The sequence below is a fragment of the Grammomys surdaster genome, unplaced genomic scaffold (genome assembly GCF_004785775.1).
Source record: "Grammomys surdaster isolate TR1022 unplaced genomic scaffold, NIH_TR_1.0 125876, whole genome shotgun sequence".
NCBI lineage: Eukaryota > Metazoa > Chordata > Mammalia > Rodentia > Muridae > Grammomys > Grammomys surdaster.
The window spans coordinates 3,230,950-3,245,156 of NW_021620701.1; positions in this window are offsets into that span (position 1 = coordinate 3,230,950).

A 14,207-nucleotide genomic window follows, 5' to 3' on the forward strand; every position below is an offset into this window, starting at 1 on the left:
TTCTGAGTTCGAGTCTGCCAGCCTGGTCTACAGAGTGAGTTCCAGGACAGCCAGGGCTATACAGAGAAACCCTGTCTCGAAAAACCAAAAAAGAAAAAAAAAAAAAAAAGAATCGTGTGGTATAAGCTGAGAGGTGGTTCAGGCCCTTAGTCCTAGCACTCGGGAGGCAGAGACAGTCAGATCTCTGGGAGTTTGAGGCCAGCCTGGTCTGTAGATCGAGTTCCAGGAGAGCCAGGACTACATGGAGAAACCATGTCTGGAAAAACCAAAAAGGAAAAAAAAAGAGATAAAAGAAATGTGTGGTATGTATCACACAGTGATTAAATATGTTGCTCACAGAAGCAGCAACAAGGAAAACGTTTATGTGTTCTCCCCCTAAATGACAGCAAGTTCCACCTTATATGGAAAGGTATCAAACACTTGATAGAACAGTCAAAGATAAAGTCAGACAGGTGGGATGGTGAAGATAGCTAGCTAGCTCTTGGTAGCTGCTCGGTGAGGAAAGGGCAGAGTGAAGCCAAGTTTGGGCAAAAGCGATGTGGCAGGTGCAGAAGGGAGAGGGCAGGGGCTGGGCTAGAGGAGCGACCACTGCAAACTGTGAGGAGGACAGTGGACCAACGTCAACATGACGAGTCCTCTGCGCCCACTACCTGGCGTTCATCCAACAGGTGTCTTCCCTCCCACAGAGACCAAGGGTAGAAACCCTGCACTTGTGATGGTTACAGTCAAAGGAATGCTTTTCAGGTCTTTAGAGAGGTCACCAGATGCTCCTCAGAGGGGCCAGGGAGGATTTATAGTTCTAAGATGTTTTAAATAAATACTCAGAAGGAAGGATATTAAGGGCCCATAGCCAGGTATTGGCTGGAACACAGGGTACATTCTTTTGCCAGCCTTGAGCTTTTCTGGACCTGAACTCAAGGTGTCCTGGATCATCCTGGGGACACTGCCTTAGGCTACTAGAAGAATGCTATAATTTGGTCTAGTGTTTTAGGACAGGAATTTGTATGAAGATATTGGTGCCAAGAATCTCAAGGTGACACACACACACATACACACACAAGCACGCATGCACGCACTCACGCGTGGCCAGAACCAGGACAGCTGAGTAGGCCCTCTTCCCACTCAGCTAAGTAGTGTCCACTTTAATCATCTGCCCCAGCAGAGCCAGCTCAGAAGAGAAGTCAAGTCTGGGAGCACATGCCACACTGTCCTTGTCTGCAAAGGCAGGGCCTCACACAAGGCCACAAGCAGGACACAAGAGTGAGCAGAGGCCTGCACTGGTTCAGTGATCTCAGCCCCAGCATGTGTGGAGGAGCGAGCTTCGGACCCGACTGCTCACTCAGGCTACTGTCACTCTGACTGTAGAGGCAGGAGTCTTTGACAGTACGATCACCTTGTTTGCTTGGGGTGTTATATCAGCACATAGCTCATTATTGTTGGAAATTGATTTAGCACATTGTTTTGGGTTTGGGTGGCACATTTTGAATATGCCGTGTAAACTCTGTAATGGCCAAGGTTTGTGTAGTATGAGTATTACTTAGAATTGTCTTCTGCCATTGGAAGCATCATCCCCATCTGTCCTCCCAAACACCTCCCATCAAGTTCCTTTGCTAATTTATTTTATTTTATTTAATTTTATTTTATTTTTTGGTTTTTCGAGACAGGGTTTCTCTGTGTAGCCCTGGCTGTCCTGGAACTCACTCTGTAGACCAGGCTAGCCTCGAACTCTCGAACTCAGAAATCCACCTGCCTCTGCCTCCCAAGTGCTGGGATTAAAGGCGTGCGCCACCACCGCCCGGCTCCTTTGCTAATTTAAAATACAGCAACACAGAAGGTGGCACTGGTGCTGATTGGCTTTCTCCAAGTCACAGAGTTATTGGAGAAGAGGATTTCACTGCTGAGTTTTGTCTTGTAGACGATGCTGGGAATAAATCTGCTATCGCAGAAAAGTAACACATACAGAAGCATTTGAAGTAATCATGGAAATGCAAGCCAGGACTCCTTTGCTTCCACTTCAAAGACAAAAGCAGGCAAACAAACAAAACTAAGACGACTGGAGAAAAAAAAAATTAAGCATCAGATGTTGGAAAGGAGCAAAGGTGGAGGAGGAGGGATAAGCAAAGGGAGGGGCAGGGACAAGCAGGGGGCACAGGGACAAGCAGAGGAGGCAGGAACAACCAGGGGGGTCAGGGAGAAGCAAAGGGCGAAAGGGACAAGCATGGGGGGCAGGGACAGAGATGAACTTTTAAAGCACACGGAGCATATCCTGCCAAGCAAGGCTCAGGGCAGGCTGGGCTTCTTCCCCCACACAAAGGCTGAAACAATAACACACAATGCCTCTCAGTTTTTCAGCCTGGCCTTGGCTTGAAAGAGTCCTCCAGTGGAACTGATTAAAGCTGGGTGGACGGAGGGGTGGACCGGGCCTTCAGTGTGGGAGCCAGCTGCCCAGCTGTGCTTGTGGTAGAGTCCCTCAGGCATCAGCGTGAAAGATGCTGAGCTGGGTGTCCTTCCCCTGAGGAGCCTAGAGGAAGGGTCTCGAGTATGACTGAAGAATCTGTTTTTAAAAAGTTTTTACAATTTTTTTAAAGTTTTTTTTTTAAAGATTGTTTTATTTATTTATTATATGTAAGTACACTGTAGCCGTCTTCAGACACCCATATGAGGGCATCAGATCTCATTGCAGATGGTTGTGAGCCACCATGTGGTTGCTGGGATTTGAACTCATGACCTCAAGGAGAACAGTCAGTGCTCTTAACCACTGAGCCATCTCACCAGCCCAAGTTTTTACGATTTAAATGTATTTATTACGATTGTAGAGTGAGGGGGGCACACATCCCATGGTGTGTATGTGTGTTCCCTCCCTTCCTTCCTTCCTTCCCTCCCTCCCTCCCTCCCTCCCTCCCTCCCTCCCTCCCTCCCTCCTTCCTTCCTTCCTTCCTTCCTTCCTTCCTTCCTTCCTTCCATCCTCTGTGGATTCCTAGGCTTGAACACAGACTAGACTTGGAAGGCAAATGCTTTTATCCACTGAGACATCTCACTGGCCCAATTCCATTTTATTTTTAATTGCTACATAATTATAGCATAGTTTAATTATACGTATTTATGGGTGTATGTGATGTCTTATACATATATTGTATAATGAGCGTATCAAAGTAATTAACATATGTATTTACTGAAGACTTTATTTCTTTATGGTGAGAATATATGATATCTTTTTAAAATTTTTTTAATTATATTTTTATAGCCAATGGAGATATACATCTTTAATGCTGGCGTTTGGGAGACAAAGGTGAGCAGATCTCTGTGAGTTCAAGGCCAGCCTGATCTACAGAGTGAGTTCCAGGACAGCCAGGGCTACATAGTGATCTGTCTCAATGAAATTTTTCTTACATTTAAATATATCTGTTTATTTTGTGTGTTTGTATGCAGGTGGGCATATGCATACCACCTTGCATGTGTAACAGGGATGGGTGACGGGTGGGGGTTAGAAGACAATTTGAAGGAGTCATTTCTCTCTCTCCACTTGGGTCCTGCAAGTTGGTCGTCAGCCTCGGCAGAGAGTGTCTTTACCTGCTGAGTCATCTCACCACCCTTTGAATTTTTGTTCTAGCTACTTCAAAATATATAATACATAATTATTACCTGTACTCACCCATTGTGCTAGCATATCAGAACTTAACCCTCCTATCAATTATAAACCAACCAGGGCCTATCTCCCCTACCTCTTCTCAGCCTTAGCTAGCTAGTGTTTACTTCCTTGAAATCAGCGTGCTTCCATATAGAGAAGAGAAGGCCCGCAGTGGCATCTTGTTTCCCTTGTGTTAGTAATCTGTTAAACTCCACCTCCACAGTTACCTGGCAGTGGCCAGGTATGCTCCTCCCCACAGTTACCTGGCAACAGCCAGGTAGGCCTGCCCACTATAAAAGGGGCTGCTTGCCCCTCCTCTCTCTCTTGGCCCCTCGACCCCAGCCTGCAGGTTGCCATCTCCCCTCCCCCCTTCCCTTCCCCCTCTCTCCACGTGGTCATGGCCGGCCTCCACTTCTCTACTCTTCTCTCTCCTCCCGCTCTCCCACTCTCTTAATAAACTCCCCCTTGTGGAACCATCTAGTCTGCTGTGATCTGTCCAAGTTGTGCTCGTGAAAACCTTTCACCTTGGCTCTGCACATATGTCCCACAGGTACCATACAGCTGCTTACTGGGGATGACCTCAGGGCCTCAGCCGTGCTAAACAAGTGTTCAACCACAGCAATATATCTCCAGCCCTCTTTCTGCTCTTATTTTGAGGCAGGATCTCATTAAGTTGCCAAGTCTGGCCTTGAACTCACTCTGTAGTCTAGGCAGCCCTTCAACTTGAGATGCCCCTCCTTAGATTCCTGAGTAGCTAGGTTTACAGACCTGTGCCTAAGATCTGACTATCAGAACTATATCCTTGGTGGGAAAACGAAACCACGGTTATGAGTCTGTGGGAGAGTGGAGAGGCGCCATAACCGCTGAGTTTTCCCATTAATCCTAAAAAAAATGTCAAGCGTTGATAAAGAAATGTCCGAGGTCATTAACATGAGATCCTTGAAACTTTCCTGTGCGGGAACCTGGACAGCTATGATGGTTACTGAATGTCACATGTTTCTGAAACATGTGAAGACACTTACATGCAACCCTCTTAGATGGAATTAGGAGGTAAAAATAAGAAGAGCCAAATGAGGCTGGGGGTGTGTGGTGTGCACCCTCATTAACGGAATTGGTGCTCACGTAAGAGTCATGTGAGAAACTGCTTTGCCTCTCTGCTCTCTGCCATGTGAGGGTGCCTGAGGTAGACGATATAGACCTGGAAGAAGACCGAAGAAATCCCGCACTAGCAGCCTGACCATGGACTTCCAGGACCCAAGTCCATGAGAAGTAGATATTTAATCTGTGTCCCCCTCTTCCCACCCTCTACTTCCCCCCACCCCTTTCCCTCCAAGGTCTTGTGAATCCCACACTGGCTGTCGCCTCAGCCCCTCTCGGCTCTTTAAATGGCATTAGTGAGCACTTATGATACTAGGTTCATCATTTCATTCGTTTCTTTAACCTCTCTTTTCCTCTTTTGTAGTATCAAAACAATGTTTACTTTCATGAAGTGTTTTGTTGCCGGGATTTTGTTTGCCTTTGTTATTTTTGAGACAGTGTCTTGTTCTTTAGTTCCAGGTGGAAGGCTTCAAACTTGTGATGCATCTTCCTCATCCTCCTCAATTCACACATTGGAGCCCTTCACCACGAGACTCAACTCTCGGAATACTTGGGGTGTTTTTAATGCCACATTCTTATGGCAGTGGCTGACTATTAGGTTCTGCCAACCTGTTTTCCAAAGTGACTGCATTAACTTATTCTTTTTTTTTTTTTTTTTTTTTTTGGTTTTTTGAGACAGGGTTTCTCTGTGTAGCCCTGGCTGTCCTGGAACTCACTCTGTAGACCAGGCTAGCCTCTCGAACTCAGAAATCCGCCTGCCTCTGCCTCCCAAGTGCTGGGATTAAAGGCGTGCGCCACCACCACCCGGCGCATTAACTTATTCTTAAATCACATCCCCTGATCTGTGTGTGTGTGTGAGAGAGAGAGAGAGAGAGAGTCAGAGAGACAGAGATAGAGAGTGTGTGTGTAATGTGAATGTGTGTGTGTGTGTGTGTGTGTGTGTGTGTGAGAGAGAGAGAGAGAGAGAGAGGATGTAGTGTATGCATACACGTCTCTTCTGTGCAGGTATACACACCCATTCAGTTAGTGAGATACCAGAGGATGATAACTATGTCAACTATGTCATATTCTTTCCCTTGTTCTCCTGAGACAAGCCTCTCACCAACTCTAGAGCCAGCATCTCCAGCACTGGGGCGGCAGGCAGGCGCAGGACCACACAGGTGTTTCTATCTGTTGTTTGCTTGTTCATAATGTAGATACTGGTCCAGCTCTCAGGTCCCCGTGCTCCTGCACCACACATTCCCACCCACCGAGCTATCTCCCCAGTCCCGAGAATGTTTGCTATTCACTGATCACTTACTGAGGATCGATACTTAACATACAGAATCCTGTGTTAGGACTGTGAGGCTAGGCAACACCTCTTAAACCTCAATATTACCGCAGTGTGATTAAAAGCTATAACAAAGGGCCGGGCAGGTTGCCGCTTTCCTCTAATCTCAGCACTCCGGAGGCAGGTGGACCTCTGTGAGTTTGAGGCCAAGCTGCTCTACCTATCAACCTTGAGGCCAGCCAGGCCTATAGAAACCAGGCCTTGAAACCAGTTATCGTAATAGTGAGTAGAAATATAACCCTTGAAGAGACAACGAGGTTGGAAACCATCAGGAGCTAGCTCCAGCCAGGCAGCCAGGGACGGCTCCAGCCAGGCAGCCAGGGATGGCTCCAGCCAGGCAGCCAGGGATGGGGAGGTTTTAAGAAGAAATCAAGATTTGAAACAAAAACAAAAAAGGAGGAGGAGGAGGAGGAGAAGGAAGAGTAAGAAGAAGAGGAAGAAAAAATTGTATGTGTATGTGTGTCTGTGTGTCTCTGTCTGTCTGTCTACCAGTGTGTACCTGGTACCCTTGAGTGACAGAAGAAGAAACCAGAACCCCTGGAACTGGTGGTACAGACATTCGTGAGTCACCTTGTGGGGGCTGGGAATTGAACCCAGGTCCTCTCAAAGAGCAGTCAGTGTTCTTAACCGCTGAGACCCCCCCCCCACTTCAGCCCCCACCATTTTTCCCCCAGGAAGTGTCTCTCATTGAACTGGAACTTGCCATGTAAGCTAGCCTAGCTAGTCAGTGAGTCCCAAAGATCCCCCTGTCTCTGCCTGCCCAGTTCTTATAACTGTGTACTCCTGGGGAGCCATGTCCATGTCCTGCCAACGTTTCAGTTGGGTTCTCCCAGTATCCAGGAAAAAAAAATATATATACACACACACACACACACACATATATTCATTCTTTCTCCTGGAACTCACTCTGCAAACTAGACTGGCCTTGAACTCAAGAGCTCCCCCTACCTCTGCCTCCTGAGTGATGGGATTAAAGGCATGCACCACCACCCTCCCTTCTGCTTTCTGCTTCTTGGGTTTTTTCCCCTATAAAATTAAGGTAATATTATCAAACATATTAATGTATGTATTAGCTTGTGATATATTTTAATATATTTAAACTAGTGTGGAGGGATAGGGGCATAGCTCAACATATGCACGTGCAGAGAGAGAGAGAAAGAGAGCTAACTACCCCTACCAAAAAACAAAACCAACCAACCAACCAAACAACAACAAAAAACCCCAATGCTTAGCAAACAGGGAGCACTATGAAATTAAATAGCATTTTACTTTCTCAGTATCCACCCCACCCCCATGGCCACTTGTTTTTTCAAACGCTGTATCTCACATACTTGGCAGAATTACACCTCTTTCTCACTCATAAAATTTAGTAGGCTCCAATAAATGAATGAACGTTTTGCAGACTGTCCTGTCTGTTCGGTGAGCTGAGTTGATTCACTGTTCTAGGAAACACAACCATCCAGACCACGTTACCTAAGCATAAGCGTCATCTTGCAGTGTCACTGTGTGAAAGTTAACCTCCAGGCTCCTCTGTGCTCAGTCCCTTCCGCTCTGTTGAAGACATTATAATGCTGCTTCGGAGAGCTAAACAAAAGGAAGAGCGGTCCTGGTGAAGCGAGTAGTCAGCCAAGCACCGAGCAGCCCTGTCCAATCCCGTGGAGATCAAGATGGGCAAGAAGCCACGGTGCTTCACTGGACAGGTTGGATAGCCCAAGTGAATGCTGGAAGAGTTCCAAAGCCGCTTCAGGTGGGAAAGCCCAGCCAGGCCCAGACGGCTGGGACTCCCTTCCCATGGGGTCAGGTGGGTTTTTGTTGGGACTGGGAATGCTAAGTATATAGTCTTTAGGACTGGTTTCTGCTTTGCCACATTCTTGGGGTTTGTTTGTAAAGAAGTGTTTGCTCTGTAAACATTTCTCGAGAATGAAAGTAGCCTTTTCAGCCATCCAGTTTATATCTGAAACCAATCCCAGACAAATGATGTCCCAGGAAGACTCTTTACACATCCCCAAAACTTAGGGCCATGAATTCTTTACTCTGACGTTGCTGTGTTAGGAATGAAGTGTAGACACTGGGAACTCCTCTTTCTTGGAAAAAACCGCACTTCTTTCTGCGAGTTAGAATCAACACAGAATGCATACAACCTTCTTCCCCTCTCTGTTATATTTCTATTGTTGTGTCTGTTAACGTCTTTCAGTAGCACATAAGCATGCCTCTTCCCTTCGGTCCTGATTTTCTCTCTTTATTCTCTGGTTTCAACTATATTTAAATGCTATTTCTAGCTCTGGTCACTCTTTGGGAGATTCAGAGCCAACTAATGTCTTTCAAACATTTCAGTTTGCTTTTCCATAAGCATCTCAAATACAAACTAAGACGACATTTAATTCTTGATCTAAAAAAATAAAACTCAGCTCTCTCCTCTGCTTTTCTCAACCCCAAAGGATGTTAACAGGATTCCATCCTATACACTATGTCAGAAATCTTAGGTATCTCTGTCACCATCTGTGCCTGACAGGATGTGTTCAGTTATGCGACAGTAACAACCTTTGGTAAGCTAGAAGGGGCTTAACACAATAGAAACTGTTGCTCTCTCCGTTAAGTTAGTGCTGGGCACCAACGAAATTCTTTTAGGATCCAGGATGATGGAGCCCCAACCATCTGCAATATGATCAGTTGCCACAAGAGGGCGATGTGCGTTCTGAAGAATTTCATCGTGGCGATTTGATGCCTTGCTGGCCCACACTCAATCCAGCTTTACTCAAGCCCGAGGACACCTCTGTTACCGTGCAGACCAACACCTGCCCCAACTGCAGGATCACATGTGCACATAACAAAAAATTAATAAACAGAATCAACGCCTTGCCAGGGACTCCCGGAAGCAGTTCCTGAGGAAATAACCCATGTAAAACGACTCGGGAAGGCAGAAAGGAAACAAAGCAACTCAAAACAACATGAATGCCCATGGAAATGATTCAGGCTTAGTTTTACAGAGGAATTTTGCATAGTAATATACCCCAGAGCAGTCTGGGTCAAGAACAAGAAACTAGAATTCATATATACATATACAGAATTCATATATACATAGAATTCATATATACATACACATGGACGTATACACATATACATACATACATATACACACATGTGTATAGGTATTTTGTCTGCATGTATGTCTATACAACACATGCATGCCTAGTGCTTATGGAGGCCAAAAGATGTCACTGGATCCCCTAGAACTGGAATGACAGATGGTTGTGAGCCACAATGTGGGTGTTGAGAATTAAACCCAGGCCTTCTAGAAGAGCGGCATGTGCTCTTAACTGCCGAGCCATTGCTCAAGTCCTATAACCCCATTTTTCAGATGGCAAAACAGAGGCTCAAAAACCTGAGATCAAGTCACTTGTTCAAGCCCTTCAACTAATGACAAAGAGCCAGAATGCTAGTCTAGTATGTATTAACTCCAAAGCCTTTCTCCTTATATTGAAATGTTTCTTCATCATGATTAATATTCTCATTATGCTTTACTGCTAGTTCTATAAATTTCATGTGTGTTAAGCCAAATGCACCACTGTTTACTTCCCTGTGTCAATGGTCCTGCCACCCTTTGGTGTCACCTTTTTGACTATGTATTCTATGTCTCCTCTGTGTTCAAGTTATTTGTACTTTTGACCCCTAAATGTCTATTCTGCATCATGGCTGGCACTGTGTGCCCAAGCTGCGTTATACAAAGGTATCCAACAAGTGCCATATGCGGGAGGTCCTGGAACCAGGCCTAAAGAGGTCTCATTAGTAGTGGATAGCATCCCAGTGATGCTCTGTGCCAAGGAATGAGCTCAGAATCCAGGGAAAGGAGCCAAAGTCGGCTGGTCAGTTTGCCAAGCTGGGAGTCCTTGGACATGGTTATCAGGCCAAAGGAAAGAGGCCTGCAGAGAGGGAGAGATTGGCTGATGGTGGAATTTAAGAAGTGGTGTTGGGCAGAGCAGGGTCCTTACATACAAGAGAGCGATCTTACATACCTGCATGCATCGCTTTGAGAGAGAGCTGGCTCTGAGATTGGGTTGTTTGTGGGCTGGGAATAGCATGTGGACTTAGCAGATAGTAGACACTCAGAATATGACTGAAAGATCTTAATGACAGTATGTCCCCTGTTCTGCCAAAGCAACAACCTGGACCTGATTTAATTTTTTTTTAATACCTGGTATTATTTCCCTAATACTCTTACATGTTATTTAGTGAATTATTCATCTGAAACTTCCTAGTCAACAGATAATGGCTCAGTCCACTACGTTACTCCCTCCTGCTTCTTCCACCTCTGCAAGAGCAATAACTGTGGGGCTCGGATGCAGCTCAGCTCATGGAACACTTGTCCAGCATTTACGATGTTCTGGGTTCCCAGCCTTAGCACTACACAAACTGGACAGTAGCGCACACCAGTAGTCCCAGCACCTCGCAGGAGACAAAGGTAGGGTTGATATAACATGCAGCAAGGTGGGGGTACCTTTGGCAGGCCCATGTGAAGGTGTGCCGCTAAGAAATTACAGCACGCAGCAGATCCTAGGTTAAGAGGTTCACTGGGAGAGGGGGAGAGCAAAAGCTGTCTAGGCGAGGGGACATGAGGTAGAGAGAGTGTGGTGGTTTGAAAAGGAATAGTCCTCATAGACTCGTGTGTTTGAATGCTTGGCCTGTGGGAAGTGGCATTATGAGGAGGTGTGGTCTTGTTGGAGGAAGTGTGTCACTGTGGAGGCGGCTTTGAGGTCTCCTATGCTTAAGCTCTGCAGTGTGGAATTCCAGTATCCTCCTGCTGCCTTTGGATCAAGATGTAGAATTTAGCTCCTCCAGCACCATGCATGCCTGCATGCTGCCATGCTTCCTGCCATGAAGATCATGGACTGAACCTCTAAAACTGTGAGCCAGCCCCCATTACATGCTCTTTTTAAGAGTTGCCTTGGTCATGGTGTCTCTTCACAGCAATAAAACCCTAATTAAGACAGATAGAGACAAGCAGGAAGACAGACAGAATAAACAACACAGGGAATGAGAGAGAGAGAGGGAGGGAGAGAAAGAAGGAGAAAGAGAGAGAAGAAAAAGAAGGAGAAGAAGAGGAAGGGAGGGAGGGAGGGGGGAGGGAGAGAGAGAGAGAGAGAGAGAGAGAGAGAGAGAGAGAGAGAGAGGGAGATCGAGAAAGAAAGATCCCTGAGGTCAGACCAGTGGAAATGTCGGGATTGCTAACAAGGGGGATCAGAAATTCAAAGTCCTCCTCAGCTACATAGTGAGTTTCAGGCCAAAACCAGGCAGGGGGCTGGGGAGATGGCTCAGATGAGATGGTTGACTGCTCTTCCAGAGGTCCTGAGTTCAATTCCCAGCAACCAAATGGTAGCTTACAACCATCTGTAATGAGATCTGATGCCCTCTTCTGGTGTTTCTGAAGATAGCTACAGTGTACTCATATACATAAAATAAATAAATCTTAAAAAAATTTCTGGCAGAATCAGTCATTACGGTATTATTAAGTATGCAACTACTAACCCTTATTGGATGATAGAGTAATCATAAGGAACCGCAGCCCCCTTCCCACCACTGAAGTGCTGGATACTAGATAGCTATAGGCAGCTCTTGTACACTCAGATTTGGCTGAAATTATCAAATCAGCCAGCCAATCTTTCCTAACCTGAACCTTCTCATCGACAATACGAAAGAGAACTCTTTCTCTCTGCCCCGAGCTAAGCCAGTCTCCTCCTGACCAACCCGGGGGCTTCTCCATTTGGCTCCATGTACTCACACATGCCCTCCCCCTCTTTCTAACATAAAGTAACAAACTTTTTAAAGACAATGCTCTTCTCATCTGTTGGCCTTTCCATACAGATAAAACTAATATTTTTAAAGCAGTATGTTTACCCCGTGAACTAGCAATTCTGGGTATTCGTACAACGAAGTAAAAACAAATATTACAAGATATATTTCTAAGTGTTTGTGCTAGCAGGCTAGTCACAATAGCTCCAAAGTAGAAGCAACCTAAATACCAGCTGAGAAGTAAGTAAAGTGTTATATTTATACAAGGGAATGCTTACCTAGGAAGATAAAGAATCAAGCCACAGATACATGCTAAAACCTGATTAAAACTAAAAATGACTCTAGTGAGAGAAGCCATGCACAGGAAGAACACACACTGCATGATTTCTTCATGTTAGTATTCATGGCTTGGCTCTAGCAAGAGCAGTCTTTCCAAGGACAGACGGTCTAGAAGGTGGTAAGCTCCCCCAAACAGCAGACACACTGGTGCTGGGTTGGTGGCCAAACACTGAAGAAGGACAGGATGACTTTCACTCTAGACCTGAGATTTAGATAGAACTAGAGAAGGAACTAAGATAAGGCCTATTGGAATTCTGGGTAATATTACATAATAGAATGGTTAGGGTGTTCTTTTTTGTGGTTTGATTTTTTTTTTTAGGTTTTTTTTTTTTTAATTATATGTGTACTTATGTGTGGATGTGTGCGTGTGAGTGCAGGACACTTAGGAGCTGGAAGATGGTATTGGATCTCCTGGAACTGGAGTCGCAGATGGTTGTGAACTAGCTGGCTTGGGTGCTGGGAGACTAAACTTGAGTCCTGTGCCTCAACACTAAGCATTCTTAGCCACTGAGCCATCTTTCCAGTCCCTGGTTAGGATATTCGTTCACTAGGACTGGGACAATACATACATAGCAACTTAATTCATCTTTGATATCTGAGGGAAAAAACATTTTACCTTTAAAAAGTGCAACATGGTTTCTAAGATGAGGTAAAAATGTCAGAGACAGGGTGTGGAGAACGGATACTTGTAGGAACTCTGAAAAGATGATTAGCTGGGACCAGACAGATGGCTCAGCAGTTCAGTGAACCCGAGTTCAGTGACAACACCCACATTAAGTGGCTTACAACCACCTGTAATTCCAGCTATAGTGGAATCTAACACCTCTGGCCTATTCAGGCATCTGCACTCATGTGTGCATGAGTGCGCACGAGAGCACACACACACACACACAATCACATACAACTAAAAAATAATAGTTTTTTAAAAAGACAATCACAATTGCAATTGTAAAAATATGGAAGGCTTTCATTTTTCTTTAATTCTATATTTTCTAAATGTCATTCTAATAAACATGTACTTTTGCTTAAAAAGTATATTTAGAGAAGAAAAATCAATAGAGAAAAGGCAACTCCATTCATGATTGTCTGGGTAAAACCGACTGAATGGGCATGGTGCCCATTTCCTGATCATCACTGAGTCCCACACTTACAACAGCTGCATTTCATGGCATATAACTTGTGACCCAGTAAGCTGTTTTTAAAACATTAAGTACAACTGGAACAAAGGAAGCTATCCTGGACTGGACAGCGGTACCACAAAGTACCACAAATGTATCTCTGTGAGTCTGAGGCTGGCCTAGTCTACAGAGCAAGTTCTGGGTCAGCCAGGGCTACACAGAGAAACACTGTCTGGAAAAACAAAAACAAAAAACAAGAAAAAAAGAGGGGCGGGGATGGGAGGATTATGCCTTGCTGCTAGCTGAGGGTGAACATTAAGTTCCTGAAGAGGTGGGACATTCCAATTTCATGCATCATTAGACTCTGTGAAGAGGAAGCTCTGAGTGACAGCCCAGAATCAATTTTGACTGACTGGGCTGCCAAGTGGATTGGCCTCAGCATAGTCTATTGTACATTTCTATGTGGGAAAATGGAGACAGTGATAGCATGTTCTTCCGTGGACAGACTGATTCCAGGGGAGCTATCTCATACTGAACAGGTGATAGGTAGGGACGAAAAGTGTTTCTTATCTAAGAGAAAGAATGTCCTACAATGGACTCCACCCCCCTCCCCAAACACACACACATACACTGTTAAAGGAGTTAGTTTTGCCTCATTTGCATAGTCTGCAATCTTTCTATTAGATAAATGTGTTTTCCTTGGTTTCTTCCTTGAGTAAGTTTTAACATCTTGATACCCCAGATGAATATAACGAACTACTTAATATGTTGATTGTTTTGCCTGAATGAGAATCATGGTTTCTTTTGTTTTTCTGTTTTGTTTTGTTTTGTGACAGGGTTTCTCTGTGTAATCCTGGCCATCCTGGAACTCACTCTGTAGACCAGGCTGGCAGACTCGAACTCAGAA